The 17,622-nt window shown below is 36.9% G+C and overlaps 2 protein-coding genes and 1 pseudogene across 7 annotated transcripts in view; 1 reads left to right on the top strand and 2 right to left on the bottom strand.

Annotated features, from left to right (window-relative positions):
* The window catches only part of MICU1 (mitochondrial calcium uptake 1), a 191,805-nt gene extending 177,911 nt beyond the window's left edge, over positions 1 to 13,894 (bottom strand). For 2 of the 3 annotated variants that reach the window (XM_072971337.1, XM_006212857.4), the window contains exon 1: positions 13,742 to 13,894. The gene's annotated coding sequence lies outside the window, so the exon portion shown is untranslated. The other variant, XM_072971338.1, reaches the window with a different exon arrangement.
* Positions 4,579 to 4,966, bottom strand: LOC102527782 (large ribosomal subunit protein eL43-like; annotated as a pseudogene).
* Positions 13,895 to 13,969: 75 nt separating the features above from the next.
* The window catches only part of MCU (mitochondrial calcium uniporter), a 201,537-nt gene continuing 197,884 nt past the window's right edge, over positions 13,970 to 17,622 (top strand). For all 4 annotated transcript variants that reach the window (XM_072971342.1, XM_072971341.1, XM_072971339.1 and 1 more), the window contains exon 1: positions 13,970 to 14,176. The gene's annotated coding sequence lies outside the window, so the exon portion shown is untranslated. The remainder of the gene's footprint in view (positions 14,177 to 17,622) is intronic.

Below are 17,622 nucleotides of genomic sequence, written 5' to 3'. Positions count from 1 at the left end.
AACATTATTAGTCATTAGGGTAAAGCAAATCAAAACCACAATGAGATACCACTTCAAACCCATGAGGACAGCTATTATCAAAAAACAGAAACAAACAAAAAACAGAAAATAACAAGTGTTGCAGAAAATATGAAGAAACTGGACCCTTGTACACTGCTGGTAGGAATGTAAAACAGCGTAACCACTATGGAACACTTAAAAATAGAATTACCATGTGATTCAGCAATTCCAATCCTAAGTGTATAACCAAAAGAATTGAAAGCAGAGACTCAAGCAGATACTTGTATACCAGTGTTCATAGTAGCATTATTCACAATAGCCAGATGGTAGAAATAGCCCAAATGTCCAGCAACAGAAGACTGGATAAACAAAATATGCTATATAGATATAACAAATTATTCAGCCTTTAAAAAAATTAAATTCTGATACATACTACAACATAGTAGTCAGATTCTATTTTCAGCTTTGGCCCCTTTAAATTCCCCTGTACCCCTCATGGCAGAGTGTGGTGCAGCTACAAATGCCTCCGGATCATCTTCCATCAGAAATAAACTAATAAATGCACTTTATGGAGTTGCCTGCTATGTTTTCCAACCTCAAAGTTTCTTCTCAGTTCAGAGGATATTTAGTATCTCTGCCTTCCAACATAGGTCAACAACAGGCTATCAGTAGTTAAGTTTTTTTTTTTTTTAGTAGTTAAGTTTTGAGGGAGTCAAGAGTTATATGTAGATTTTCAACTGCTTGAGGGGTCGGTGCCCCTAACCCCCACATTGTTCAAGTGTCAATCATAATTACCAACCTACAAACAGGGAGCCAAGAAAATATATACCCAGGCCTCACTTTCCTCCCATCCTTTGTCACTGACCAAACCCCACCGGATACCAAAGGGAATGGAGCCTGTAATGTGTAGTCCATAAAGGTCAGCTTGGAGCATAAAGCAGGATGGAGAAGGGTAAAGACTGAATATTGGGGCGACAAGTGAAGACTACCTAGCACAACACAATGTACTATTTTACTTCACATTTCTATTTTATTATATAAAAGGAAGGATTATAATAAATATATTTTCAGTACAAAGAGAAAGTTCCTATTGCCTCAAAAAAGTAGGGAAATCAATGGGTTAAAAAACGTTTTTGTTGTCGTTTAAAAAGAAAAGGAACCCACACATTTCTGACAAGTACACGGTCTGCTACAATGCTCTCACAATGAGATAAAATATGAGGAAAAAGGAACAATATACCAGAATATTAGAGCTAAAAGAAACCTGAGAAACTTTCAAATTTTCAACGAGAGGAAACAGGCCAGAGAGGATGATACTTCAAGTAATTTCATCAAGATCACAAAGCTACCAATAAAGTTGGAAAGAGAAACCAGATCTAGTACTTCATCTAATTCTCTTTTCTTCATACTTATGCTGCAGAAATAAACCTGGAAATACTTCATAGTGGAAAAATTAACTAGTAAACAAGTTAAAAAACAAGAACCACCACCCAGACTCATAGGTTAGAGTGTTTCTTACAATAGTAGAACCCTAGGTTTCCCACATTAACAAAAGATTTTGCCATCTACCCTCTTAACCAAAAAGTGACACTTCTTACATCTTAATACAGCACACACAGTACCTAGAAGTTTAACAGAGACTTTAATCTGAGTTTAAAGAAAACATGCGGTCAGGAAGGAAATTATCACTGAGTTAAGATCCACTTTCCTATAGAGTATGATATTAAAACCTCTGGATTAAATGAATAATGGGAGTTATCCAAAGCTTTGACAGTTGAATTGCTCCTTTAAAAGCTGGGGTATATATGACGAACGCATACTTTACAAAAATCACTTCCTAAAGGCACACTATTACGTATATTTAAAAAAAAAAAAGTAAAGATGCAGTACCTGGAAGATCATTTATGTAGATAAAATTCAAAAAAAAAAGGAGAGAAACTAAAAGTGTTAAGGATTAAAGTAAATTATTTGTAAAAGTAAAAGCAAATAAAAATGGCCTTTTCTTTTCAGAAAATAAAAAAATTAAGATTAAACCTTTGCAGCTTATTTAAAAACTTTCAAACACTCATAAAATTTCAGAGACTACTACTATGAATACCATATGTACACTACCTAGATTTAACAGTTAACATTTCACCTATTCGCTTCATCTATCTATCTTTGTCTATTAAGCTATTTTTAATGCTGAACTCTTCAAAGTAAGTTATAGACATTATAAGACTTTACTCCTATGTATTTCAATATTTTCCTACCTAATTATAATACCAATCACATTTATTCAAATTAATAAAAATTTCCTAACATCTTCAAATACTAGTACATACTCAAACTTCCACAAAATTTATAGCTGATTTTTCAAACTAGGAGCCACACAAAAATCATGCATTATCTTTGTTTCTCTAGTTTCTCTTAATCTAGAATAGTTCCTTCACACACAACCTTTTTCTCCCCTCACAACCATAATCTTATTTTATTAGCTATTCATAACATAAAATTTACCCACATCCAGTATAATGGCTATTACATATTTTTTTATTATATATATATGAAAGTGGAATACTTGTGTACAGCTAAAGGGAATGTAACATGGTGCAACTGCTACAAAATCAGGATGGCATCTGTATCTCCTCTTTTGGAAAAAAATGTCTGTTCAGTTCTTTTGCCCATATTTAAATGGGCTGTTCGCTTGCTTTTTAATTGAAGTACAGTTGATTTAAAAAAAAAGTCTTATTAGTTTCTGGTGTGCAGCATAGATGGACTTGGAGGGCATTATGTTAAGTGAAATTAGTCAGACAGAGAAAGACAAATACTATATCACTTACATGTGGAATCTAAAAAAATACAACAAACCAGTGAATGTAACAGAAAAGAAACAGACTCACAGATGTAGAGAAAGAACTAGTGGTTATCAGTGGGGAGAGGGAAGAGTGTGGGGCAACATGGAGGTGGAGGATTAAGAGGTACAAGCTATCAGGTACAAAATAAGCTACAGGGCTGTATTGTACAACACAGGGAATATAGCCAATATTTTACAATAAGTATACCCTAACCTTTAAAAATTGTGAATCACCATACTGTATACCTATAATATATAATATTGTGCATCAACTATACTTCAGTTAAAAAATATGGTATTATAAAATAAACACATAAATAAATAAAGTTTAAAAAAAGACTAAAAAACCAGCATGGCAATTCTTCAAAAAAGTTAAACACAAAATTACCATATGAAACAGCAATTTCACTTTGGGGTATATATTCAAAACAATTGAAAGCAGGGACTCAAACAGCTATTTCTACACCCATGCTCATAGCAGCATTATTCACAACAGCCAAGAGATGGAAACAACTCAAGTGTCCATCAACTTGAATGGATAAACAAAATGTGTTTTATACATAAAATGGAACAGTATTCAGCCATAAAAAGGAAGGAAATTCTGACACATGCTACAACATGGATGAATCTTGAAGAAATCATGCTAAGTGAAATAAATCAGTCATGAAAAGAAAAACACTGTGATAAGCAGATGATTCTACTTATATGAGGAACCTAGAGCAGTCAAACTCATAGAGACAGAGAGTAGAATTGTGGTTGCCAGGGGCTGGAAGGAGGGGGTATTGGAGAATAATTATTCAATGGATGCAGCATTTCACTTTTGCAAGATGAAAATATTCCAGAGATGGATGAGAGCAATGGTTTCACAAGAATCTGAATGTACTTAATACCACTAAACTGCACACTTAAAAAATGGTTAAGATGGTAAATTTTATACTATGTGTATTCTACCACAACAAAAAAAAATTGAAAAAAAAGGAAAGAAATTCTGATACATCCTACAATATGGATGAATCTTCAAAACACATGTTAAGTGAAGTAAGCCAGTCACAAAAAGACAAATAGAATATAATTCCATTTATATGATGAACCTACAGTAGTGAAATTCACAGAAACAGAAAGTAGTACAGTGATGCCAGAGACCAGGGGGAAAAGGAAGCAGAGAGCTACTGTTTAATGAGTATAGACTTTTTGGGGGGGAAGAAGGAAAAGTTCCAGAAATAAATGGCTGGTGATAATTGTAGAATGATGCAAATACACTTTAGCCTCCCTACTGTATACTTAAATGTTTTAAACAGTAAATTTTAAAAACAGTAGTAAGATATTTATAAAATTTACCATTTGAACCACCTTTAAGCTTATATTAAGTATATTCACCACATTGTGCAATCACAGCACAACCCTAATTTTGTAAGAGAACCAGACATCTGCATTGCAACATTTCTCAAATTCCATATTAACCTGCTTCCTTGTAGCATGGTTTGAATATTTCTCTAGCTCCTTTATTTCCTGTAAACTGGAAGATACAGCTAAAAGTCTGATAGAGTCAAATTAAGTACTCTTAGCAAGAACTCTTCAGAGATAATTTTGTTATACTTCATGAGCCTTGGCTGAAGTTTCCTCCTCCCATGTCTAATCTTCCATTAATAACATCTTTCATCCCAGAGACTGCTGTTTCCATCTCTGGAGGTTCAATTTGGGTCTTTTTTAATATCTTCCATGTTTCTTTTTTGTTGTTGTTGTTACATAAATTAACCCATTTATTATAGGCTAGCAATGTTTCAAATGGTGGTGCTTCTAATGGTCCTTCAGTTCCTTCAGTCTTCTGATGGCAGACTTCAATGTGATGGCAGAAGTGGTGGTGTAGGTTCAGGCACCACCAGCTACCGTTTTCATGCAGGAACCACAGTGCCAGATGCCCATGGCTCGTCTCTTCATCTTAGTTTTGCTGCAGAAGGAGCAAGTGTACTTGGCGTGCTGGCTGATTTCAATTTTCTTCACCATTTTCCGGAGGGAGGCACCATAACGGGTCCCATATTTACCGACGATTCCGACCTTCTTGGTGCGTTTGACCATGTAGGCGCAAATAAGTCTGAACCCAGAGAGCTTTTCCATGTTTCTATTTAACACAGTGAATCTCTCTTCTAGTTTCTTTTGAGCATGTGGAATACAGTTATAAAAAAAACGTTTTAACAGCTCTCTCCACTAATTCTATTACCAGTATCACTTCTGTTTCAGTTTTGGTTTTCTTGTCATTGTGAGCCAGATTTTCCTGCTCCTTTGCATGCCTAGTAATTTTTGACTGGATGCCAGATACTGTGAATTTTACCTTGTTGGGTGCTAGATATTCTTGTATTCCTGAATCTATTCTTGAGCTTAGTTCTGGGACATGATAAAGTTACTTGGAAATAGTTTGACCTTTTCAGGTCTTGCTTTTAAGTTTTTCAGTCTTGGCCAGAGCAGTGTTTAGTTTAAGGCTAATTCACCCCTCTACTAAGGCAAAACCCACCTGAATACAGCAGTCTCCATTTATCTGTGGTTTGGCTTTCTGTGATTTCAGTTACCCACAGTCAACCTTGAGCCAAGAATACTAAATGCAAAATTCCAGATATAAGCAATTCATAGGTTTTAAATTGTGTGCTGTTCTGAGTAGCTGGATGAAATCTCACCCTGTCCAGCTCCATGTCCCTTCCCCTGCCCCGCATGTCCCCCCATGTGAATCATTCCTTTGTCCAGCATGTCCATGCTTTATATGCTACTGACCAGTTAGTAAATACAGGGTTTGGTACCATCCACAGGGGGTCTTTGGATGTATCCCCCACAGATAGGAAAGGACTACTGTACCCTACTTGATGACCTGTTAAAAAGTATTCTACTCCGGCTAGCAGGAAAAACACTCTTCTTGCCTGTGTTTGCTCTTATCTCTTAAAACAGGTGGTTCTTTTCCTAGCCTCGGGTAGTTTCCTCACACATACACAAGATCAGTTCTCAGCTGAATACTTGAGGGTTCTCCCTTTCAGCTCTCTCACTATAGTATTCTGCACAGCAAACTCCAGCTGCCTTGGTGTCCCTAGACTCTCTCAATTCAGGAAGACCACTGTGCTCTGTCTGGGTCCCCCTCCCTGCTCTGCAGCTGGGACACTCTCACCAGGTAGCAAGCCAGAACTATCATACAGCTCACCTCATCTGTTTCCCATCTCTCAGGGCTCACTCTCCTTTGCTGCACAATGTCCAAAATCCAGCAAACAACTGTTTGGTATATTTTGTCTCCCCTTTTAGCTGCTTCAGGCAGGCGGGTAAATATGATCCCCGATATATTCTTTCCTCACCAGAAATGGAAGTTAAAATCAATTTTTTTGTCCTTTTTAATTCCTCTTTGTCTTTATGAATTATTTTAAAGCAACTCTCAGACATTTTATAATCTCACCCACAAATAGTTTAGTATGTCTCTCCAAACGTATGGACTTTCTTTTCACATAAATGTGTCAGTATTACACTTGACAAATTTAACAAAAATTCCTTGGTATCATCTAATATCCCGTCCATATTCCAATTTCCCCAACTTTCTCAAAAAAGTGTCTTCTTTTAAACAACAGGCTGTTCAAATTCTCTGTAATGCCAGCATTTAATGAATACTACTCTATGAGGGCTATCATGCTAAATGCTTGATATCCATTATCCTATTTAATCTATGAATAATCCTGAGGTAAGTATTACTACTACTCCTATTTTACTGAGGACGACACCAAAACTCAAAGCTTTTAACAAATTTGCCTAAGGTCTTAGCCAGGGGATGACAGAGGCAGATCTTTCTGATCCCAAAGACATTGTTCTCAATCATTATGCTTCATTACTATCTCAGGAATTATTAGGACGGAAAGTCAGGTGACATCAATGCTTAAGTTGAAAATCAAATTCTGAAAGTACTTAATTTAAATGCTGCTTTATTTGACATATATTACAATAGAATCTACCTGTTCATTGTTAAAAACAGTTTCAAAATCTAAAAGTCATTTTTATTTGAACAAGGAAGGAACATAACTGAAACGAAAATTAACTATCATCTGAAACTACAGGATATAGATTCAAGTGTATTTACAATGTTCCACAACAGCTCTGTCAAATAGAGTATGCTGTAATGATAGAAGTGTTTCATATCTGCACTGTTCCATACAGTAACCACTAGCCATCCATGGTTATTGAGCACTTGAAATGTCTCCAGTGAAACAAATAAACTGAATCTTTTGTTCTGTTTTGTTTTCTTTTTAATTTATTTTTTTAACATTTTTATTGATTTATAGTCATTTTACAATGTTGTGTCAAATTCCAGTGTTCAGCACAATTTTTCAGTCATACATGAACATACATGTATTGTCACATTTTTTTCTCTGTGAACTACCGTAAGATCTTGTGTATATTTCCCTGTGCTATACAGTATAATCTTGTTTATCTATTCTACAATTTTGAAATCCCATCTATCCCTTCCCACCCTCTACCCCCTTGGCAAGCACAAGTTTGTATTCTATGTCTATGAGTCTGTTTCTGCTTTGTATTTATGCTTTTGTTTTGTTTTGTTTTTTAGATTCCATATATGTGCGATCTCATATGGTATTTTTCTTTCTCTTTCTGGCTTACTTCACTTAGAATGACATTCTCCAGGGCCATCCATGTTGCTGCAAATGGCATTATGGCGTCAGTTTTTATGGCTGAGTAGTATTCCATTGTATAAATATACCACTTCTTCTTTATCCAGTCATCTGCTGATGGACATTTAGGCTGTCTCCATGTCTTGGCTATTGTAAATAGTGCTGCTATGAACACTGGGGTGCAGGTGTCATCCTGAAGTAGGGTTCCTTCCGGATATAAGCTCAGGAGTGGGATTCCTGGGTCATATGGTATGTCTATTTCTAGTCTTTTGAGGAATCTCCACACTGTTTTAAACAGTGGCTGCACCAAACTGCATTCCCACCAGCAGTGTAGGAGGGTTCCCCTTTCTCCACAGCCTCTCCAGCATTTGTCATTTGTGGATTTTTGAATGATGGCCATTCTGACTGGTGTGAGGTGATACCTCATTGTAGTTGTGAGGTGATACCTCATTGTAGTTTTGATTTGCATTTCTCTGATAATTAGTGATATTAAGCATTTTTTCATGTGCCTATGATCATTTGTATGTCTTCCTTGGAGAATTGCTTGTTGAGGTCTTTTGCCCATTTTTGGATTGGGTTATTTGGTTGTTTCTTATTAAGTTGTATGAGCTGCTTACATATTCTGGAGATTAAGCCTTTGTTGGTTTCATCTGCGAAAATTTTCTCCCATTCTGTAGGTTGTCTTTTTGTTTTACTTATGGTTTCCTTTGCTGTGCAGAAGCTTGTAAGTTTCATTAGGTCCCATTTGTTTCGAATAAACTGAATTTTTAATTTTAATTATCTTAAACTTAATTATCAATTCAACTGTTTGTCTCCACCATCAGAGTGTGAGCTCCTTGATGAATGGAATATGTTTTCTCTCTCTCTCCAGTGTGTAGGCACATATCAGACAGAGAAAATATATTAGTTGATGTATGGTAGAATGTGTGGATGGAATTTTTTAGATATGCCCAAGTAAGTTCTCTAAATGCATGACTGATAAAGGTTACAGAGTGCAGACAATCTATTGGATTATACCCTTTTTCTACTCTGATTTTTAAGGCAGATAAAATACCTTATTTGCTAATTTCTTCACCAAACATGTTCTGAACTTGTATATGACAGGCACTCTGTTGAGTACTCAGGATATGATGAGGAATAAACCTTGTTTCTGACATTAAAAATCACTTAGTCTCCTAGAAAGTACACACAATTGCTCCACAAAATAAAGAGTATTTTTAAAAGACAAAAATAATAACTATGGGAACCACCAAGGAAAATAACTGCCTGAGGGTAGAAGGAAATTTACAGATTGAAGAACAACTCATCAATCTGCAGATGAACAGTAACTCACCAGTTGAAAGATGGCAGGATGGTGAAGAGGCATTCTAAGTGCAACAAACAGCCTACACAAAGGCATAAAGACACAGAAAGGCATGGCTTGCAGGGGGAGCAAAAAGTAGTTCACTATGACTAGAACATGGGGGAAAGAATAGGAACAGAAGGTAGAGACATAAAGAAATATTAGAGCTAGATTCTAATTCCCTTTATGTGCCATGTTATATAGAATGCTCACTTAATTCTACTAGGATAGAAGCAGTCAAAGTACTGATGCTTATTTTTTAAAAAAGAAAAAAATTAACTTGTTGGTTTAATTCCAATATCCCAATGAACAAACTTTAAAAAGCAAAATCTAAATTGCAAGTAGAGCTTATAAATAGACAGCAATAACTGTCCAACTCAGAATAAGCAAGGTTTATTAAGACAGGCACTTTAACTTTTAAATGGCCAACATTAAATCACTTTGAAGAGAAATGGAATATTATTTGCACACCTGACATGAATGATGAGGATCTATCTCCCAAAGATTACACTAAAGTTTCATTTTTCTCATAGTAAAACCTACCTTAAGTTTGGCTTAAGTTGGCTAGGAATATTTACAATTTGCAAAAACAAAAACAAAACAAAAAAAACCCTGATTACTCTGTCAGTTTAGGGGAAAAAAGGTTATCTAGTTCTAGTTGTTTATTTTCTCATTAACAGAGCTAAAAACACTTCTCCTCCCAATGCCACAGTATTTAACTTCCCAATACCAGATCATTAATTATATCTAATGTCAATCACTTCTCACAGTTGTTCAATTCCACAGTTGCCTTTCATGGTTTTTCAAGCAACATTCTAAACTGTTATCTCTTCCATCTGCAGGTGTCCAGCCCATCATGTTCTCAAAGTATTACTTCTTTGTAGGAGTATTACCCTGAACTTACCCTTAAAAATAAAAACAAATTCATTTTTACCATTTCTCCCTATTATCTAAAGTCACCATATATTCTCATTTGAACTTTCAAGGTACTCAACACCTAGCTCCTCTTGTATAATGAAGGAACAGGCTATCTTCCACTTTCTGAGCTTTACCAAGCTCAGAGTCTGTGTAAAATTCACTCAGTACATTTCCCCGAGCCTGACAGTTATCATATTTGGATTAAGCAATCTTCAAATACTTGGGTAGTCCACTAACAATTATGTCACTTAAACAAAGTTTTCTAGTTTATTGCTATATATGTAACATGGAATTTTAAAACCTAATGAAATCAAGACAAACTGAATAAAGAACAATCTAGTTCATTTCTCAGACATGTATATATTTTAACCTCTCTGGGGCCAAATATTCTGAAATTGGGAAAATAAATTCTTTTAGACATTATTTTTTGTTACTGTTATTATTAGCAATTACATTTAATGAGAACCTACTATACTATACCCAGGCACTTGGCATACATTAATAAATCCTCACAAAACCCCTATGAGACAGGTATTATCACTTCCACTTGCAAATGAAATAAACTCAAGTTCAGAGAGATTAAGTAACTTGCTCAAAATCAGGAAGTGATAGAGTTGGGTTTCAGAATACAGACTAAAACCTACGCCACAGCTGTCAGCAATTAAAGTTCAAACAGCCATTGAATTGAGATGCCAACATCTTTTAAATGAAAACAAGAGAGTGGAGTAAACAATATGTTGCTTGCTTCAATTATATTTTCTCTTAAAAAATAACAAACCATCAGAACCGTAAAGATACAAAACCAGACATTACTGTTAACTATAGTCTTAAAGTTAACACCCAGCACTTACTGCAATTTTCATTTTTTATACAATGCTTAAAATGAAGTAATTTCTACACAGCTTTTGAACATTGAATAATTAAAAGAATCAAGCAAGTAATCATATTCACTATGCATACTTAAATATTTATTTGTTTGTTTGTTTGTTTGTTGGCAAGGGGAGGTAATTAAGTTTACTTATTTATTTTTGGAGGAGATGCCAAGGATTGAACCCAGAATCTCATGCATGCTAAGTATGTGCTCTACTGCTTGAGCTACACCCTCCCCCACTTATACTTAAGTATTTAAAACACTTTAATTTACTGTTTATAAACTGCAATTTATATAATCAAGTTCACCCACAGTACAAAAAAAATACTTACCAATAATCAATTTTAAAAAACTGGCTAAGTATATACCATACGTTTAAAGTTAGAAAGGCTGAATACTCCAGAGAATGAGTACTATACAACTAACAATGATACAAACAGGTGCACTTGAAGACCTTAAATTTCATGTTCTATAAATTAATAAAATAACAAACAATTAAAAAGGAAAAATCAACATGCAAACCATAAAATACAATTAATTTCTATTAATTGAAAAGCAATTAATTTTTTAAAAATACATGTAAAATTATTTTAGCAAACATCTGCTGTTTTTGCCTGCCCGGCAGTCTTTCTCCCTTCTCTAAGAAATGACACCTCAACTCTCCTTTTGGAACTATACATCACCTCCTCTTAATTCATGTGGTTTGAAACTGTATCCCCCTTCACCCCACTCCAAGGTGGGAACAAGATGCAATCCCAGTCACATAAACCATTCCATCTGCCTGGCCACAGAGATTGCCTGTAGGATGGGATGCCCAAGTCAGGCCAATGGGACTCCCATACAGTAGTTTGCTAGAATTACAGAGAAAGAGATGTTTTCTCTCTTCTGAAGTTTCTGAGGTTGTAGGATGTAAGCCTAGTGCTATTAGTACTATCTTTCCCAGGGAGTTCAACTCCAGACTCTACTTTTCCACATTGATTCCCAAAATGCAAGAGGAACCAGTGGTTACCTGGTGGCAAGGGAAAAGATAAATTAGGATTTTGACTTTCAGTGTTATATTTTCTACAATGTTTCCATTTTTCAAAAATAAGCAAATGTTACTTTTATAACAGGAAATATAAAACATTTTCAAATACAACTCCTGTTTCCTTCTCAAATATGCTCAGATATCAACATTTAATGTCTTAAAAGCATTAATAATTTTCTCATAATTTACCAAAGTGAGTAAACATCTACTTAAAAAAGAATCAACTTTTTCCCATGGTACAAAATAAAGTTATTTTCATTTGGGGGAGGGAGGGTTGTGAGTAAACTTCTTTAAAAGGTTGGTACTCTTTTAAAGGAAATTTAAAAAAAAAACAAACATCTACTCCATATGGAAAAAATTATAAACGTTCAGTTAGTGCTGTAGTCATTGTAAAAACTGCTCAAGAAGGAAAACTAAGGATTAAAAGTGGCCAAATTCGGGGGGAGGGTATAGCTCAGGGGTAGAGTGTGTGCTTAGCATGCACGAGGTCCTGGGTTCAATCCCCAGTACCTCCATTAAACAAACAAACAAATAAACCTAACTACCTCCCTTGCAAAAAATAAAAATAAAAACATTTTAAAAAGTGACCAAATTAGGTGTAATAACTTTATCCATTTCTTTAGTCCTATAATTCTGAATAATATAAGATCTAAAGAGTCAGTTAAATCTTTCAGTTATAATTATTTTACATAATATTGCATTATCGAAGAAATTACATACCATTGTTAAATACAGGAAAGTCAGTCTCAAGATGCACCACTCGGGAATGTAAAAAGTCTACTGAATACAGTAAATGTTTTTACAGACTATAAATTTAGAGAGCAATGCACTCTTTTGTTCTCTTGCTCTTATTAGTTTCTATCACTCTTTCTCTTTCTCTCCAGGCACACAACCCACTCCTGAATCTTTACTTTTTATTAGCACTACTTTGTGTTTTATAATCCTCAGTCAGTAAGTACACTTAGAGTAGCTAGAGGCTAGAGGCAATATCTCACAAACAAGTGGCAGTGGGTTCTAAAAACAATATTTAACAAGCTCTACTTTACTCAACACCAGGAACATAATGGGTTGGTTATCCTGGCCAACACCTATGTTTCTAGATGCTGACATTTTATTAATTTGTCATATGGTTTAATAAAACCTAAACTCTCCTACAGTTATCACCCCTAAACTATTTGACTTCTTTCTATGGCAAGATCACTTGCACAAAGTGCAAACCCAAAGGAATACTTCAACATAAACAAAGGTATACCCAAAAAACCGCCCCCAAACTTACAGACTTACCTATTTATAAAATAGAAATAGGTCTTTCCAGGTACCACAAGGAGAATAAAATGTTTTACTCCAGCCACTTAGCTATAAAATGGTTATTCTACTTATATTTACAAATATCTAAAAACTTTTCAGGCATCTGAAAGAGTAGGTAAAGAAACCGTAAGATTACAGAGATCGCAACTTAAAATACCGGTCGTTTAAAACTCATCTCCCAACATTCACAATGAGTCAATAACGCCCGGCTCATTCTCAGAACATCGTATGGCGCGCCAGAATGGCATGGTGAGAAAGAAACCTGAGAATGAAAACGGGTAAGGCACTGGAAAAGATATAAACTGAACAGTCCAAGAAGTCTGCACTTTGTTCCTTCAGGTTTCCACTGATTTTTCCACTTCTTTTTTCGTTTCAATGATTAATACTCCCCCCATCAGAGATCTAACTGTATACTCCCTACCTACTTCCAACCACATCCACAAATCCCAGGGGATATGTCCCTGGTCGCCCGTTGAGAAGAGGGACGTCAACGCTCAAGTGAAACCTGCGGTCGGGAACTCGGCAGAAGTTCTCCCGAGACAGGGAGAAGAGACGGGATGAGATGAAAGAAAGAGGAGGAGGATTAGCAGGAAGGACTAAGGACTCGTCTCAAGCCCCTAAACTGAGCACATCAGGGAGAGACAGCTATCCCGCTCGCCCAGAGAAGTCGCCTGATCCCAGAGCTGACAAACGGCCGGCCCCAGAGGTCAGGTCTCCAAAGCGTTCGCATACCTTTCCCCGTGGTCTTCCCTAAATGGCTGTCGTCTCAATCCCTTCAGGGTCCAGGACTTACCTGTCTACACGCTGGAGTTCCAGCTGCTTCCCAGTCAAAGCCGCCCACTTCTGAAAACCATAGAGACGGAGAGACAGGCGACAAGCCGCCACCTCCTCCGCCCACCCTCATGTGACTCCCGTGGCCGCTAGGCCTGTCGGGATCGTGGCGAAATGCCTGTGGGAGGGGCAAGGAGGAAAAGGTGCCGGGGAAGCAACCCGCCCCGCCCGGGCCTCGGGCCCCACCCCCGCCTCGGGCCCCGCCCCGCAGTGTTGAGGCGGGAGAGTGGGAGGGCGCCCAGAAGCTCTCCGGCTGTTTCTGGGGCGTTCCCCCTCACACACAGAGCCCGTACAGGAGTCTGTTAAAGCGATTTCTCGGGCCGGCTGCTATTTTGTTGGTACTTGTTTACGTGTTGACGAAGCGAAAAAGAGTCAGTGAAAAGAAAACTGGACCACAGTGAGTTGGGATTCGTTCTTTTCGAACTGCATTTATATTTTAGGCTTCTGGTAAAATTTGCCTATTTCGTGACCCTGAAGCTTTTTCCAATTTAAAAACCGCCCCGCCGCTTCCTCTACTGTATAGGTTTTTCAGGTGTTCTTTGGAAATTAGCATCATTGGAATATTTAGCCCCTAAGCTGCTAGTAACGTTTTTTCTCTGCTGTTACTCTCAGCAGTGAGGCTGGAGAAGGATCCTCTCTTCTGCCCTAGAAATAGAATGAAACTATTCTGATTAGGATACCAGAGAACTTTTAAATAAAAATTTCTTCAACAATTTCCTTAGCCGAACTAGAGGAAAGCCTACAACCATGGAAACAATAGAAGGCAGACAAAACTTATCTCTGGATTAAATTGTGAAGTAAGCAAAACCCACTATTTTCTCCATTTGTTCTCAGAGGACGGTCCCTCCCCACTACCCTAAGAACCACAAATGATTGTGTTCCTGACACTGCGCTAGCACTTTACATGCAACCCAATGTTTGTTTACAACCAGCCTATAGATGGAGACTGTTTTTATTCAATTGCAGATGGGGAAGCAGGCTAAGACCCCCAGGTCTTGGGAAGTGATGGAAATGTTAGCTACCTTGATTGTGGTGGTGATTTCATTGGTGTATATATCTATAAAAAATCATCAAATTGTACATCTGAAATACGTGTAGTTTACTGTACAGGAATCATACCACAATAAAGGTGTTAAAAAAATATCTCCCTTCCATCTCTGTCCCTGAGGCACCCAAATCTACTCTGAGTAACAAATGACATTAGTTTTTATACATCCTTCATGCATATACAAACACACACACACACTTCGTTTTTTTGGTTTTTTTCACACACACTTTGAATACCTTTTCTAACATTATATAAAGGTCTTCCTCAGTTTTATATGTAGCTATGTGGTATTCCACTGTATAAACGTGCCTTTATTGAATCACTTGGTTTATTTAGTCAGACGTTTAGAATGTTTCTAATTTTTGCCCATACAAATAATATGCTATGATAACCTTGAATATACATCATTTTGCCTATGTGTAGGTAATCTACAGAATAAATTCCTAGAAGTGGAGTTGTGGGTAAAAATTTTCACAGGTTAGGTTTTCCAGGAAGCAGATTCTACGATAGAAATTTAGAGTTCATTATGTTTATTAGGGAGCGCCCTTGGGTTCAACAGCTGCGGAAGGGAAAAGGAGGAAGTGGGATTGAGCAGGAGAAGCTGAGCTTTCAAGGTGACCAGCAGCCTCAGCCAACCCCACAGGGAAGGCATGGAGCTGAATGACCTATCAAAATTGGGCCACCTGGGGTGGAAATGGCCTTTGTACACTCTCCTACATCAGCCACTGGATGTGGGGTGCCCCAGGAAGGCACTGACCTTTGATGAGGCAACTCTTTGCAGCTGAGGCAAAATATGCAGGGCCTAACAGTTGAAGATGATCTGCTGACCGATCTTCCAGCAGCTGGGACAACAAGACCTTCCTTTAAGGGAGAATATCTGGGTGGCCCATCTCCATGTCCAACTCAGAAGGGTTGACTTTGATAGATTTTGCCAAATTGCTGTACCAATTTTTATTCCCACCAGGAATGTATGAAAATGCCTGTTTAGTCATATCCTCCCCAACATAGAGTGTTATCATACTTCTGGATCTTTTCCAATCTGATTAGGTGAAAAGTGACATCTCTATGTAGTTTTAGCTTTCCCTTTCTTTTATTTTGAGGGAAGTTAAGCTTCTTTTTATAAGTTTAAGACCCATTTGTCCGTTTTCTTTTTTCTTTAAACTGTTTGTATCTTTTGCATGTTTTCCTACTCATTTTTTTTAAAGTAATGTATAGGAATTCTGAATGTTAAAGAAATTAGCCATACTCTCACCACATACCCTCCCAATATAACCATACAATAATATTTGGTTAAATTAACATTTTGTGTTTCCATGATTATGAGTGTAGAAATGTTATTCACAACTTAGTCATGTAAACTACTACAATTACCTTTCCTTTCTTATATCATTTCTGTTTTTCCTATAGTTAGTACTTGACTCATTTCTTAACTTTGCTTAGTTTTCTACGTGTCCATCACTAATCATTCTTTCAGCCCTTCAACAGATACACCACTGTCGTCTGTGCTACCAACGTCTCTTGCTTGAATTACTAGGATAATTTCTTCTTTATAAGGCAATCCAGTTGCCTCCTTATTATCTCCCTATTTCCACCCTTATCTGCCAATAGTCTGTTCTCACATAGCGGAAGAGTGATCCTTCTAAAGTATGAGCCAGTCCTTTCACCCCTACAATGGATCTCCATTTCCCTCAGAGAAAAGCCAGTTATTACAGTGATCTACAGAGCCGTGCATGACACATCCCCCACCACGAACCTCTCTGACCTCATGTCCTACTGCTGCTCTGGCATCTTTCCTTCTCACATCTCTCCACCCCTACTGGCAGTTCTCTCTGCCTAGAAAGTTCTTCTGCCAGGTAGCCACATGACTAACTCCTTAATTCCAGTTCTTTCCAGCCCAATTCTCAGGTTTTAGCTGAAGTGTCAATAAGGTCTCTCCTCACCATCCTATTTTAAGTTGTAATACACACTCTACCCCCTCTCCACATAGAGCAATTTTAATCCTCCTTACTTTGCTTTGTTTTTTTCATAGCTTTTATTACCTTCTAATATAGAATTTACTGATTATGTTTATCATCTTATTCCTTCTGCTAGAATTAAAGCTCTATGAGAGTAATATTTGTGGCTCAAGGTAGTCACTCAATAAATATTGTTGTGAATGAATATTTTTATTAATATGTTCAAACTCATTAGAAAGGCTCTCATTTCCAATTTTTGTGCCTCTTGGAACCCCCATCTCTGTCTTTTGTTTTGTTGGTCTCCTGTACAGCTGTTATCCATGAACTTGCCTTCATTATCAATTTGAGAATTCCCTCCATCTCTCTCCTAAGATGAATTGCCTAGTACCTGGATCCTTTGTCTTCTTTCTTGCTTTTCTCCCTCTTTTTCAATGAGCATTTCCTTTTTTTTTTTTAAGTTTATTCTTTGTGGTGGTAACAAAGTTTTTGAGATTTTATATGTCTGAAATTGTCTTTAGTCTGGCTGTATGCTTGCTTAACTGATAGCATGACTAGGTGTAGAACTCTAGATTAGAAATAATTTTCCTTGAAGATTTATGAGACATTATACCACTGTCTCCTAGCTTCCAGTATTGGTCTCAAGAAGTAAGATAAAATTTTAATTCTTGATCTGTTATGTTTTTCTCTGAAAGTTCTTAGCATCTTCACTTTTTTCCCCAGAGCATATGTGCCATTCTGTGGGCTTTTTTCTTATTTAAACTGCTGGCCACTCAGTAAGTTTTTTATCAGAGTACTGTGTGCTTTAGCTCTTTAAATCTTCTTGATTTATTTCTTTGATAA

Source organism: Vicugna pacos, chromosome 11 (assembly GCF_048564905.1).
Source record: "Vicugna pacos chromosome 11, VicPac4, whole genome shotgun sequence".
Classification (NCBI taxonomy): domain Eukaryota; kingdom Metazoa; phylum Chordata; class Mammalia; order Artiodactyla; family Camelidae; genus Vicugna; species Vicugna pacos.
This window is presented reverse-complemented; position numbering and strand designations above follow the sequence as displayed.